We start from the raw sequence: 15,166 nt of genomic DNA, 5'->3' as shown, positions 1-15,166 counted from the left end.
AGATAATATGGAATTACAATCTGTGTACAAATGTTTGGTATGCTAGTCTTCATAGTATTAAGTAAAATACCCCTTAAAAACTGTACTGACTTTTTAGCCATTTAATTTCTTTAGGCCATGAATCTTTCAAGAAAAAGTCAATTTAGAAATTCTTAGTATCTGGTAAGAATGAAATACATAATGACAATTTTGCTGCCTCAGAAATTCATGATTGGGGGTGAAAATCACACACATAACATTCATGAATAATTATCTGTGACTCAAAGAGAGCATTTTTTAAAAGAAAAAATATCACAAAAGAAAAATCTAGCTCCTCTGCCAGGGAACCTTAATTGAAAGTTAATGGCTGCTTTATCTGACAAATCTGCCTTCCTGTGACAACAGAAACACCCAGCATCGACAGTGCCCTGAACTTATTGTTTCCGTGCTCTGTCCAACTTTTCTATTTTTTGAGGCTTTTTCCCTTGAAAAAATGTCAAACCTAAAAAAAAGTCAAGAATGGCATAAGAAATGCCAATATAACCTTCACCCACGTCCTCAGTCTTCATTCTCCGCCCCCCTCCTCTGTCTCAGCATCCCTTCTTCTTTCTCTCAGGACAATGACCATGCAGGGGTAAAGGCACCAGTCTCAGAGTAAAGGATCATGGCTTCTCGTTCTGATCTGCCTGAAATAAGCAGCAAAACCTTAAATGAATGTCTTTACCTCTGTGGATTTCATTCCTTCATCTCCAAGAGAAAGAGGCCATACTGAAATCTCAAGTATTACCTGTTGCATTGGCTGTAATCTGTAATGATTGTATAAAGACTTTGAGGGAGTAAATAATAGACTGGGAGACTTGGAACCCATCAGGAATGGATGAAGAAAGCAAACCGGAAGGCAGAAAGCGGCAGATGCTTAGAATAGTAAGAAACAATCTTTTCAGAATCGTGTTTTCCTAAACTTCGGGAAAGTTCAGAAAACAACTCTCTCCTTTCAAACACTAACTTGAGAAGAACAAAGTCTGACTGCCTGCCGATGACTAAATATCAACACAAAGTGCAGTAAACCTCATTAATTTTCCCTAATTGGGTGGAAAGTTTGCGAATAGTCTGAACTAGAGAAACATTTTCACAAAATTCAGCTTAATTTCATGTTCATATGGCAACGAAGATGACAAGGCCCCAAGGAAGGGAAAGAGCAGAAATTAAATTAGAAATTAAGTAGAGAATTTTAAAGAGTTTTAATAATAGATTTGGAAAACCGTAAGGAATTATAACATTGTTTCACAGAAGTATTTAAAAATAAAGTGGTTTTACAAGTATTTAGAAACATTTGTTGGCCTTCAGTCTTTACGAAGATTATATATTTCCCCTGTTTATACTTTTAATTCGCTTGGCAAACATTTCCTCCACTTCTAGCCCTAATATATCAGTGGACTTCATAAGCATTTTAAATTTATCCCAGATTCTGAATTAGTGGATTTCTCATTGGCCAGGGTCATATAGTTCTTTTCTAAAACTCCCCGATACTTTCATGTTCCCAGGAAATGCACCTGTCAACATGGCATGTGCATTCTCTCATTTTCTTAAAAGCAGAAACTAGGTTTCATTTTTCACCCCTTGATTCTAAAGCAGTTACGGAGCTTGAAAGAGAAGGGGGCCATCAACGGGGGAGCAAATAAATCTAATCATGGTGAAAAGGTGATGAAAGACTTGTGCTTACATTTCCTCAATTTGTTCTTAAAATAATCCCTGACACACTCTTTGATTGAGGACCAACTCTTGATTTTTCAAGGCTGGGGTTACAGAGATCAGGCACAAAAGACAGTTATTTTAAAACACAAATTTGAAGAATTAGTTCCCACCTTTTCCTCTTGGTGTTTCCAAAGATGTTAATAAGTAGCTAAATTGATTTCTTTGAATTCTGTGTTTGCTCTTTTGCCCTGCCTGTCCTCTAACGGGTACGCTGTTGAGCAGCAAGTTGGTTAAAAGGAATGCTATGAGGCAAGTCCAACTGCAAATATCGCCATCAGCCAGTTAAGGTCTATGTGTATTTCTAGTAAACCTAACAAGTCAGCTGTGGATTGAAAGGGAAAACAAATAAATACGGGTAAACTAGAGAGGAGGCGGGACTAAAACTGGGGAGGGTGACAGGTGCTCTCAATGTCACACCAATGTCCCCAGGCACGCACTCTCTATACCATGGCCCATACGTGTTATTCAATACCTGCTATAAGCACTTACGACTCTCAAACCTCTTCCCCCACGGATTTCTCTTTGGCTGTGTAAGGGAGGCTGGAAGTGCTGGAGAGTTAATGCGCCTGGATCAGCTCTCAGCCCATAAGGAATTGGAATTGGAGGATAAATAGTCAGCTTTCTCCCCTGTAGGATGGGACAGCTCTGAAAGCACCTTATCTACCAAAAACAAATCTTGCAAATGAAGCACTGACCACTCTTTGCTCTGGACTACCTTTTCATAGATGTTTGTATAGCAAATGCCTTGAATTGAAAGATAGAGATAAGGTCTCCTTCTGGAGAAATGGACAAGAAAGCTAGCTGCCCACTATATAAGACATGGTTCCAACCTGCTGACGGTGCAGGCAAAATCTAGGCCCATCTGCACCATACCAATGGGACAGAAGTCAAAAGGAATCGACACAGTGGTGCTCACACTGCTTGCTGTGCCATAAGTCCTGTGTCTCTGATGTACTTCTCTCCTATCTTCTGCCGGCATCCAGGAAACTACGGCAGGCCAACCTGCTAGCTTGAAAGTACAGTGGAGATCTCAGACCCCACTGATCTCACATCATGAAAAATAACCAACTGCAGGATTGAATTTGAACTTGTTCCAAATTAGAAAAATCCTTTTCCAATAATATTTATTTTAAAACTCTGCTGTATTGTTCAGATAGGATCCTAATTAAAATGGAATGTTTTGAGAAATAGATCTCTAGTGTTTTTCTGGCCATAAAACTTGAAGTTGAACCACTCAAGCCCCCAGCTATTGGTAGATACACCAGGCACTATAGGTTTAATACACTGGTCCTCTCAGGTAGTGAAATTGTTCAAAGATGCAGGCAAACAAATACAGCTCTTTCCCTGAGAGTGAACGTAGCCTGAAGGACTGGGCCTTGGGAACTCCCAGTGCAACAATCAAACACAATGAATTCACTACATTTGCTTCCTACTTATGGATCTAGGGGTCCATATTATTTTGTTGGTTTCTTTGTTCACGTATTTGTTACAACATAAAAAAAAAGCCAGTCTCATTAAGTTGTGCATTAAAATGACAATGGAGGAAAAAAATATAATTAATGGTGGAAAGAAGAAAAGTTATTGAGACTTTTGCAGATTGAGAGGGAAGGGCAAACACATGGCTAACACTGGACTTAGCAATAGATTTGAAGTCCAAAGTGTTTTTGTATCCATCCATAGGTGGACAAAAGGGTGTGAGTATCGCACATACAGAACAGAGACTGTTTGGAAATTCATTAGCTCTCTGCAGCTACGTGGAAAACAGTTAGCTTTATTTCATAGGTCACTGAAAATGAATTAGGTCCCGACCTGGCTTAAAAACCCTGGTTTTGCTTTCACTAAATATATAACACACATATATATGCGTGTGTGTGTGTATATATGTGTGTGTGTGTATGTGTGTGTGTGTGTATATATATATATATATATACACACACATACACACACACATATATATGAATTATAATGTAACATTATATTATTACATTATTATGTAATGATATACATTAGAATTGTGTGTTAGAATTATATATGTAACATGTATATATTAATAACATATGTAGTTAATTTCAGTAACTTTGGTATAGTAATTTCTGTAAAAGCTCTTTCTGGACTACCCATAAAAATAAAGTTTTATTTTACTATTGCTGGTTCTCTGTATTGTATTTAAACTTCTGCAGTTACATGTCAGCTATAAAATATACAGTTAACGTAACAACAAAAAAAGTTAGGTTAGTAAACTTCACTCTAGGTGTGATAATTTTTGCTTCCAATCAGAAATGAAAAGACCCAAAGCTGGGGAAATGATTTCACCCTTGCTTAATATGCTTTTCAGATTAATCTAAGAATGACACCAAAAGGCCAAGATAAGAAATGCAGGCAGTGAATGCAAGCAAACTCCATTTTTTAAAGAGCATTTGAATATTAGAAATAAACACACTTGTGTGATAAAATGGTAGGTATCAGCAATGTCCTAAAACACTTCAGTCTTTTTGCCCTCATTTTGTTTGTTTGAGAACTTTTAGTTTCAGATCGAAAGAATTATGAGCTCTCTTCCCTGAAAATGTTCATTGCCCGATCTGATTTTGACACTGACTTTGTAAGTTATTTGGACAGGAGCAAACATCTTCCACTACACAGCTGCTTAGTGAGCACCTGTGATACACCTGGCACTGGACTTGGCGTGTGGATTCAAATAGGGGTAAACACGGCTGAGGCTCTTGACAAGCTCAAATTCTGATACAGAATTTTTTTCAAGATAAAAACTAAACATGTGACTTGTGGGTTTTTTTTCCCCAAAGCCTCTGCAAATTGAAAGTTTGTTCCAAATTCTCCTCCAAATGGAAACCAAAGGGAGAAATTAAGACAAGTTTTATTCAGCACATTATCTACCATGTTTCCCCGAAAATAAGACCTAACCGGAAAATAAGCCCTAGCATGATTTTTCAGGACGCTCGTAATATAAAATAAGCCCTAATGCATCTTTTGGAGCAAAAATTAAAATAAGACCCAGTCTTATTTTCAAGGAAACAAGGTATATATCTATGGTAGGAGCCTCCATCCTCCTCGCTGGGTAGGAAGAGCACAGATGTTAAAAAGCTGTTTTCCTTCCATATACTTCTTTGAGGATCTCTCTCCCTAATTTAGTTGCTTTGTTTCTTGAAATTCCTTCAGCCAGGGCAATGCGATGACCCTGGGTCTGCTGTTTCATTGGGCCTGGCTGGAGCAAATGGAGGCCAAGGCCAAGAGCACTTCCAGATGAGGTAAACGGAGGGAGTCAGAATGCCTTGTAGCCCAGTCTAGATCCTGAGGACAGAAGAACAGCTAGGGCTTCAGGACCAAGCTTCCACTAACAATAAAGTGGGCTCCTTTGCCTGGAATGGGTTTAATGCTAGACAGACTGTGAAGAGCTAGATGGTTTTTCAGATATGTCTTCTTTTATACAAATGACTACAGGGAAAGCTCTGCACTTCAATACGAGGCTGACAGAACCTAAAATTGGACAAAGACGTTAAATGAAAAAATTGTTATAGGCCAATCTGTCTTATAAATGCAAAAATTCTATGCAAAATATTGGCAACCTAAGTCTACCAGACTACTAAATAAATATATTATGGCTATGTATGGTTCATCCCAGGAATACAAGTTTAGGTTAACATTAGAAAATCTACAAATATAATTCACAACACACTATAGGAGAAAAACTATATGATCATTGCAATATACAGAAAAAACAAAGGTAAAATCCATTACCTTTCGGGATAACAAAGCAAATGAATACAATAAAAAAGTTACAGATGAAAGGATCCATAGTCTCATCAATGAAGGCTACCCAAGTTCTATCTAATGCTAGAGAATTAGCAGCATTCCTTTAAAAGATACAAAACAAGTCAGGAACAAGAAAGAATGCCTACAATCTCACCGCTTTTATTTAACATTGTACCAGAGATCCTAGCCAGCACAATAAGGCATGAAAAAGAAATAACTGATATAAGCATTGGAAAGGAAGAAATGAAATTGTCATTATTTATAGACTACAGAGTTATTTACGTAGCAAATTCAAGAGAAGCTATAACTTAGTAGGGAAAAAAACAAAGGTAGAGAAATAGACCAAATGAACAGAATAGAGAAATTTACAATAGACCAATATATCCATGTCCACTTCATATAGTAATATGAAGATAGTAATATAAACCAGGAAGGAAGAACAAACTATTCAAAAAATGTTTCCAGGATGACTGACTATCCATTTGAAAAAACACGGCCTCATGCCAGATACAAAAATAAAATCCAGAAGGATTTAAAACCTAATTTTTTTTTAACTTAACGTTCATAGGAGGAAAACATAGAAAATAGTTTTAGAACTCCAGGATAGAAAACCATGTCTAACCAAGGCACAAAAATGATAAATAAGAAAGGAAAAAGTGAAACATTTAAAACCATAACAGGGTGACATCTATAAGTCAAATACTGGAGAAGACATGAGCAGCACAAACACCTACAGGAGATTTCCCTCTAGGTCCTATTGGTCAGAAATGCGTCAGATGATCACCAATCACTGCCCATCCACAGGAGCTTGGAGAAGACCTGTCCTCCTTTCTTAGGATATTGCCACCTCATACCTCAACCACAGCCCTTGTACCAAGAGAGGAAGGAGAGAGGTGTTTGTTGGGTAAGCAGTCTACAGCATCTGACAAAGACAGTTCATAAGCAATTGACAGAACCAGAATGACTAATAAACCAAGGAAAAGTTATGAACTTCACTACTAATCAGAGGAATACAATTTAAGGTGTGGGAGGGAGGAAGAAAAAGACACAGGGTGAGAGGAAGGGAAAGAGGGAGGGAAGGAGGGAGGGGGAAAGAAAGAGATCATTATACAACCATCAGATTGAAAAAATTTTAAAACGTATAATAGCACAAAGTTATTGGGGTTGTATGAGGCCCATCTCCACCAGATGCCTTGTAACCCTCTCAGTTCAACATATTCAAAACCAAACTGCTCCTTCCAAACCCTATTTTCTTTCCAACCCAGTCAATGGCACCACCATCAACTTAAGGGAAAGAACTGAGTCATCTTTATCTACTGTCATAGCATCACCACTCCTATCCCGTCACCCTAACATACCTGTAAATCCTTCCTTTCTGTTTCCACACTTCTAGAAGACATCTCCATTGCCCGGGGGGTCTCTATCATTTCCTGTATGGAAAATCTCTACACATTCTTCACCCGTCTTTCTACATCCTGTCTTCCTGCCTTCCTACCATTATTTAGCAGGCAGGGAGGCCATCTCCCCCACGCGTAAATGCCTTTGTTATAAAGGTCAAGTGGAAATCCCAAACGGGATGTTTCTTCAGAGTCTGCCTATACCTCTTCCAGACTCATCTACAGGCCTCCCTCCTATTCCACATCTTCCTATTGGTTCAATTTTCTTTTCCCCAACTATACTTACTGAGTTCGTTTAAGGAGAGTCTATGAGCAGCAATTTATTCAGTATTTGTATGAAATTATTTTTATTTTTATTTCATCCTTAAATGATTGTTTATTCCAGGCTCATGGTTATTATTCCTTAGCATTTTGAGGGCCAAGGAAATCCATTAATGATGGACTTGATGCAGAGCCGAAAGAAAGAAAGAAAGAAAGAAAGAAAGAAAGAAAGAAAGAAAGAAAGAAAGAAAGAAAGAAAGAAAGAAAGAAGGAGGGAGGGAGGGAGGGAGGGAGGGAGGGAGGGAGGGAGGGAGGGAGGGAGGGAGGAAGGAAGGAAGGAAAAGAAAGAAAGAAAGAAAGAAAGAAAGAGAGAGAGAGAGAGAGAGAGAGAGAGAGAGAGAGAGAGAGAGAGAGAAAGAAAGAAAGAAAGAAAGAAAGAAAGAAAGAAAGAAAGAAAGAAAGAAAGAAAGAAAGAAAGAAAGAAAGAAAGAAAGAGAAAGAGAAAGAGAAAGAGAAAGAGAAAGACTTGGCCTCTTTCTAACCTCTGTCTGGGTCTGGAACTAGCCTTACCTATAAAACAGAGCCCATTTCACAAAGAGAACATCTTCATAAACTCTAATCAACATCTTTCCTTTGCTTATCTCTGACCACACTAACGCCCTTCCAATAAACCCAGCAAGTGGGGACAGACACTCCTGTTTAGTTTTGTAGGGTAAGAAAAGCTTGGAATGTTCTTGCACCTTTCCATACTTTAAAGTCTGTTATACCGAGCTTCCCATGATTAAAAAACAAACAAAAAAAAAGACTTCATAAATTAAATAAATATCTTAAACTTCCTATTTTAATCCTACATGTAAAAGTGAGACGTGAGACAGAATGCCCAGGATACTGAGGCTAACTTATATTTGTACAATAAACCCTTTCTTTTCAGCTGGCAAGCTCAGGTAAATGCAGGTTCTTCATTAGATTACCAACGCCCTCACATCAGCAGAATTGGGTACATATTGTTTTCATTTCTATAACACCAATATTTGTGGCAATTTAATTGATTTATGCCAAAGATGCAAGTGAAAATTGTTTTGAGTTTTATTTCACTACAAAACTATTAATTCAGTGTTTAGAAGAGAAAGAAAACATGTTCTGAGAAAATGAAAAGGGACCCAGGGGCCACCAAAAACTTGCCAAGGGAGAAACGCACATGCGGGCTTCTGAAAGGGTGTGCGCTTAAGTCAAATTTCCTCAAGCGGCAAACATTGCTTCTGTTTTGCAAAGGATATATTTGATGTAAAAAGGCATAAAATGTAGATATTCACATACTAAACAACCTACAAAATTAACTCACTTTCCCTTTATTTGGCATTCTTATATGCAATCTGAAACCCACCATATAGCACTTGGCATAAATGCAGTCTCATATTAGTCCTTTTGGAATTTGAACGTGTATAAGCCTTGTCTCAGTGGAAACTGCCTATAAATTATTTTCAGGCAAGGACCATGGTTTTGTTTTGTTTTGCTATTTCTTTGTAATTATTAAAAATATCTCCTAATACCCATTTTGGTTTTGTGTTTAAATTTACGCAATAGATTTGAGTTCTACAAATGTTATACTTCTTTTTACAAGACCTCTGCATGAGGTTTATCTGGCACACTTCTCTCATCCTCAGGAAATGGACAATTAAAAGATAGTACAAAGAGATTGTGAGAAACTTTATGCCAATAAACTTGGCAGTTTAGATGAAAGAACACATCCCTTGACAATCACATTTTACAAAGCTGACACAAAAAGAAAGAGAAAATATATCAATCTTAGGAGTTGGATCTGTAAATACTGGTCTTCCCACAAAGAAAATTCTAGGTCCAGATGGCTTCACCTGTGAACTCTTTTAAATGTGTAAAGAAGAAATAACATCCATCATATACAAAACCCTCCAGAAAACAGACAAAGTCCACCTTAACCACAATACAAAAATATGCAAGCACATTACAGGATAAAGAAATTACAGACCAAACTCACTTATTAGATACAAAATCTTAAACAAACTCTTTGCAAAATGAACTAGTAATGGATAGAAAAGGAAAATATATTATGATAAAGTTGGGCTTCTCCTAGGAAGGCAAAGTTGGATAAATATTAGAAAATCAATTAATATAATTGACATTAACAGATTAAATGTGAAATCATCAGATGATCCTTCCAATAGATGCAGAAAAATTATTAGATAAAATTAATTTAAAATTAATGTTAAAAAAAACACTAAAAAAATCTTTTAGCAAATTAGGACTACAAAGGGACTTCCTTGACCTGTAAATAAAAATCTATAGCAAATACCATATTTCATGGTAAGACATTGAAAGCTCTCCTTGGAGACTCAGAAACAGGATTCAAAAGCATGTTATTATAATTTCTGTCAACATTTTAGTGTGCATTCTAGAAAGTGCAAGAAAACAAAGTAAATTCATAAACATTGTTATGAAAGAAACAAAACTTTCATTTCTCAGAAATGCTAGGTTATGTATGATTTTAGCATCTCTGTTCACGAGTAAGTTTGCATTGTAACTTTCCTTCCTCATTCATGTCAGGCTTAGCCGAGCTTATGCTAGTTTAATAAACTCTTTCAAAACTATGGAAGTTTATTTGTGTATTGGCCATGTTTCTGATTTGTCTGATGCTTTGACATTTGGGGCCTTGCTGACTCTGGAAGGATTGCCCTTTCCAGGGTTAGTCAAGCCTGGAAGATAGTAAGAAACCCACCCCCCAGAGTGCCTTTCAAATACAAACCAGCTGATCCAGAGCCCATACCCCTAATCACCTCCCTTATCAGGCTGTCCCATATACTCTAAGCCACTATCTACCTGCCCTAATCGCTCCAGGGCCACATACCAAACAACTGAGAACAGCTCCTATGCCCCAAAGCCCTCTGAAATTACTCAAACCAGCCAATCTGAAACCTGCTTACCCTGTCTTGTCCATTCCTTCCCACAGGAGGCACAATGAAGATTCTTACTACAGTACCCCTCTCCCTGCCTTCTGACCAAACCTGGTGTTTCCCCTGTGCCCCAGCCCCACCCCCCAGTGTGTGGCGGCCTCATGTTGAGATCTATGCGTATGACAAACCACCTTTTCAAGGCTAGTCATCTCCTGATCTGTTGACCTTGCCATACCTAAATAACCTACATTTTTAAGAAATATAAAATTAGAATTATTGGTAGAACTCGTCAATAAGTGCTACAAATAGCCTAAATGTTTTGTGTGTGGAAAGATTTTTAACATTACCTTCTTTAATAGTTTTAGAATTATTCAGGTGTTCTACTTCTTCAAGTTTTATTATAGAGTATCTTTGTTTTCTAAATATTTTGCTCTAATATTTGGAAGGTTTTTCCTTCATTTTTCTAACACTTTTTTCTTAGTTTCTAATTTCCTCTATACTCTAGCCCTAGGGAGTTTCATCCACTATCTTGACTTTAAACACCTTGCATATGTTAATGATTTTAATTATACGTCTTCGGTGCCTGAGCTTTAGACTTGTACTTGGAATACCCTACTCGATATTTCATCTGAACATCTCGCAGGTATTCTCAAACTTGATTTCAAGCAACAGTCTTGATTTCTTCTTACAACATGCTCTCCCTCAGGCTCCTTCTTTCCAACCACGCTGTTGTCAGAAATGAGGCATCCTCATCGATTCCTTCATCCTCACAACTAACCACCACAAGTCCTGTCGACCCTGACCTCACAGCCCATCTCTTGCCAGTTCACTTTCCCTCCCTCCACTGCAGTCTAAACAACTGTCATCCCTTAGCAGGATGCCTGCCAGGGCCTCCCAACTGGTGTCCCTGCGTCTCCTTCTACCCCACAACTCATTTTCCACACAGCAGCCAGAATCATCCAACAGGGCCTGTCATCCCCTGCTTTAAAAACTCCAAGTGTCACCCATCACCGCCAGGGTAAAATCCAAACTCCTTTATTAAGACCCATAAGAACTGGTTCTTGTCAACCTCACATTGCATTGTTATCCCTTCTTTTTAGGTTTCAGAGACACGGCCTTCTTCCTCTCCCTCCAAATGCCTTAAGGATTTGCTTCCACATTTCCTCCACCTGAAAAGCTCTTTACCCAGAACTTAGCTCCTTTATCACCATCTCAGACAAGCTTTCCCTTGCAGCCCCCTTTACTTTATTACATTGATACCTATTTTATTTTATTTTATTTTTATTCCACTGTACTTACTGCAATCCAAAATTACCTTACTTCTTCCGTTTACTTTCTTATAGTTTATTTCCATGAGATCCAGAAATCCTGTCTGATTTCTCACTGCTGTAGCCTAACACAGTACCTGACACACAATAAGTGCTCATTAAAATTGCCTGAATGAGGAATTAATGAACGGGCACAAGAGTATATTCAAGATGGACCATGACAGGTATTTGAGAAAACAGTGAGGAGACCATACCCCACAGAGCCAGGGAACGGGGAGGAACTGGTAGGAAGCCCTGACCATCCAGTGGCAGAGTCTGGATGGAGCTCAGCTGCATCAGCACTTTAACTGCTCCAGCCTTGGAACTAAGACTCAGGACCTGGCTGAAGGCTTCCAGTGCATTCACCTCTTACCTACTCAGTCACCAGTGCTGTGAGGTTCCAATAATCAAGGGGGAATATCATAGTAAGTGACAATTTTCAGCTCTAGGGAAACCCAAAATGGAATTCTTTTCTTCCTTAAAATAAAAGAAGACATCTTAGAAAATGAAGTGTATAAGATAAATATCACCAAGCATTAATTTGGGCATTATCTGAATTCTGACATCACAAGGGAAAACAATTTCAACTCCACTTAAAAAGATGTCAAATTCAGGCAGTTTTACAACAGGAAATGGAAAAAGGTTAAGGCTTTAACATGATTCAGGTGTCATTTGATATATATACATAGGAAATTAGGTCACTGAAAATAATTTTTTTAATCAAGAAATTTACAGCTCAGAATAAAAATGATGTTTCAATCCATTTTAACCCGTCTTCCTACTCCTTGGTGTTTCTTAACATTACCCTGCATTGGCCACTTAAAAGCTACAAACTTTCTAGTGAAAGTTCAAAGAATTCTGTGCTTATTTTACTGTTACTAATACTTTAATGCAGTCACATTTAACTATTGAACACAGCTATTTTCATAAAAAAATAACTGGAGTCTGCCATCTGTTAAAACGTGGGTGACTAGAATCACAGAGGAAAGATTTGGTAACATGAAAGTTCCTGAGTTCACAAAACAAACGCATCCGAGGGAAGCAAGCCAGAAAAGTGTGGCTGAATGTCAACTGTTGTTGCTCTTTCTTTATAAATACCTTGGCAAGTACTTAAGACCCAACTCAAATCTCACTTCTGAATGAACACACCTTTCCTTCGTAAGCAGGATTGATCATTCCCTCTTTAATTTTCCAATGTACAAATCTCTACTCTTATACATACTTTGTTACATAATAGATGTCTCCTCCACTCAACTTCCAGCTTCTTAAAAACAGAAATCCTTTTAGCCAATTTGAATCCCCAGCCCTCAGTTGAGTGTCAAGCATTCAGGAAAGGTTTATTGACAAAACAAAGTGAAAAAGTCTTTCACTGAGGGCCTCCTTCATATGTGACTACGTGCTGATCATAGTTGTGTTAACAGTAATTTCTTAAACGTCTAATCTACCCACCTGCCCTTAAGTATTTTCTGTTCTGGTTACAGAGTTTAAAAGGGAGAGGGGCCTGATTTCTATTTACTGCTCTGCCTTTACCCACCCATTTTGTCAGGAGCATAACATCAACCTACTTGTACTTTTTCTGGCACAAGGAGCTTAAACTCCAAATCGACACATGTAGCCATCACAAGAAAAACTCCAAATCGACACACGTAGCCATCACAAGAAAAATTTAGGGAAGTGTGGCACATCCTCGTTAACACTTGAATATTACTAATGTTCTACTCAAAATTGAGGGAAAAGATCCATATAATTCCAAACTATTTTCCAAAGAGAACCTCTGATTGAAGAAATGGTTCCGAACACGTATGCTTGAAACATTTTTTAAAGAAAGGGAAATGTTAAATATAACATGGGCAAGTCACTATACTAATTTACTTGTAAAATATATCCAGTAAAGAGCTGCTTCTAGGCATAACTTATACATTTAATATGTCTAGCTACAAATCAAAGCCACTCACTATGGGGTGTTTCTAGTGAAATTGTCCCACTCCCCATTAATTTTGCTGACTAGAATTTCAGTCGAAGATGAAGTAGTTAATTTTTCAAGTAGTAGCACAAATTTAAACTCTTTTTTCTTAGTAGAAGATGGTGAGAGAAGCATGTTTTTCACATTTCTGGCCTCTGTGTACAGAGAAAACATTTTTATTGTACCAGTTTGAAAAGATAATTCTCCCATTTGGATAGGTTTTTCTAGTCGCCTATACTCATAGTGTAGAAATCGAGAATTTTCTTATTCAAGGGAATTATAAAACATATATGTATATTTTAAGTGCGGAATATCTGCTATACTAAAAATATAAAATCTATGTCATTCAAATGTGCGAAATAATTGTGAACTGAAACATCATGTCCCCACCAGGACACTCACACCTATCACACGTTGGATTTTGGTCTTTGATTTGGATAATGTCGACCCTTAATGACTGATCACAATGTCACCCAAAATGACACACAATAAAAGTATGCTGTAACTCAGTCTTCCCATGGGAATTAGCCCTGTTCCTACCTCTGATTTTACAAGCAGTTCTCCATATCTCCATTAACCCTTTTAAAAAGCCAGTTGCCATATATTTCTCACCAGACAACCTTAAAAATTATTGTGACTTTATCCCACAATATAAAATTTCATGGTAGTACTGATAGATCTTTTCTAAATCCAATAATCATCAAGTGCCTTTTAAACACTGTTTACTAAATATTAATCTCCTGTTTTTAACACTGGATTTCCTAAATTGTTTGCCCAAATCCTATGAATAGCATTCCAAAATGATGTCTTGAGGAGAGAGAGCCCAGAAGTACAGCGTACGAACAAAACAAGTATTTATATTCTGCTTTCAATTTATTCACAATATACTGTTCTCTCCCAGTTAAAGGAGAAAATGATTACATATTCAGTTATCTTGAAATAATTAAAAGGCCATCAATTTCCTGTCATGGAAGTGATATGGTTTAATTACATTCTGTAAATGTATTGACCAGGCCATCAGGGGAGACTATCCTGTTGAGAGGTTATTATCTTAACAACAAACCAATGTCCACTGAGTGGGACATAAGTATGTATGTAGAGGTGTGCGTGTGTGTGTGTGTGTGTGTGTGTGTGTGTGTGTGTGTGTATGTGTGAATTCAGAAGTGACTACACAGACTCTGAATGGCAGAGTTGGTTGGAACCAGAGAGAGTTTAAGATTTGCTCATATTTTCCTAGGAGGAAATAAAATATTTATTCATAGAAATATACAATTTATTTATATTAATATATTAAACCTTTCCTCTTGTAAGAACTTTCATCCGCATCAGATTAACCACTAAAATTAGGCAAAGAAAATGGCAGATAAAAATGCAATTAAATAGACATTTCTCAGGGTAATCATTTTTGCAATTTCCCCTAATCTACACTAACGCAGTTAAAAGAAACAAGCCTCTAAAGTGTATTGGGAAACTAAATGATTCATTCAGATATCACCCAGCCATGTGTCTACACCAGCTCAGAAAGCCCTATATAGCAAGGTACATGGAAAAACTCCACCGACCAGCCAGAATGTCAAAATGTAGTGTTTCTACCCAAAGGTTTCATTACAAGTGGTAGCATATAATAGCTTTCAAGATAGAGGATTTCATCGAAGTGAGGTCCTTGGGGTCTTAACATACTGTTATTAACACATGGGTTAATAATTCATAAAACATATTTTTGTTGCTGTTCTGCCCCACATCAATCCATGCTGAGATTTATGAGATTCCTTGGCTCCCTTTGCAAAAGCCTTTATGGCTCCAGTCATC

This window comes from Rhinolophus sinicus, chromosome 17 (genome assembly GCF_057876585.1).
Source record: "Rhinolophus sinicus isolate RSI-liver-muscle chromosome 17, RSI-T2T, whole genome shotgun sequence".
In the NCBI taxonomy this organism is placed as follows: domain Eukaryota; kingdom Metazoa; phylum Chordata; class Mammalia; order Chiroptera; family Rhinolophidae; genus Rhinolophus; species Rhinolophus sinicus.
The sequence above is the reverse complement of the archived record's forward strand: the minus strand, read 5'-3'. Positions refer to the sequence as shown.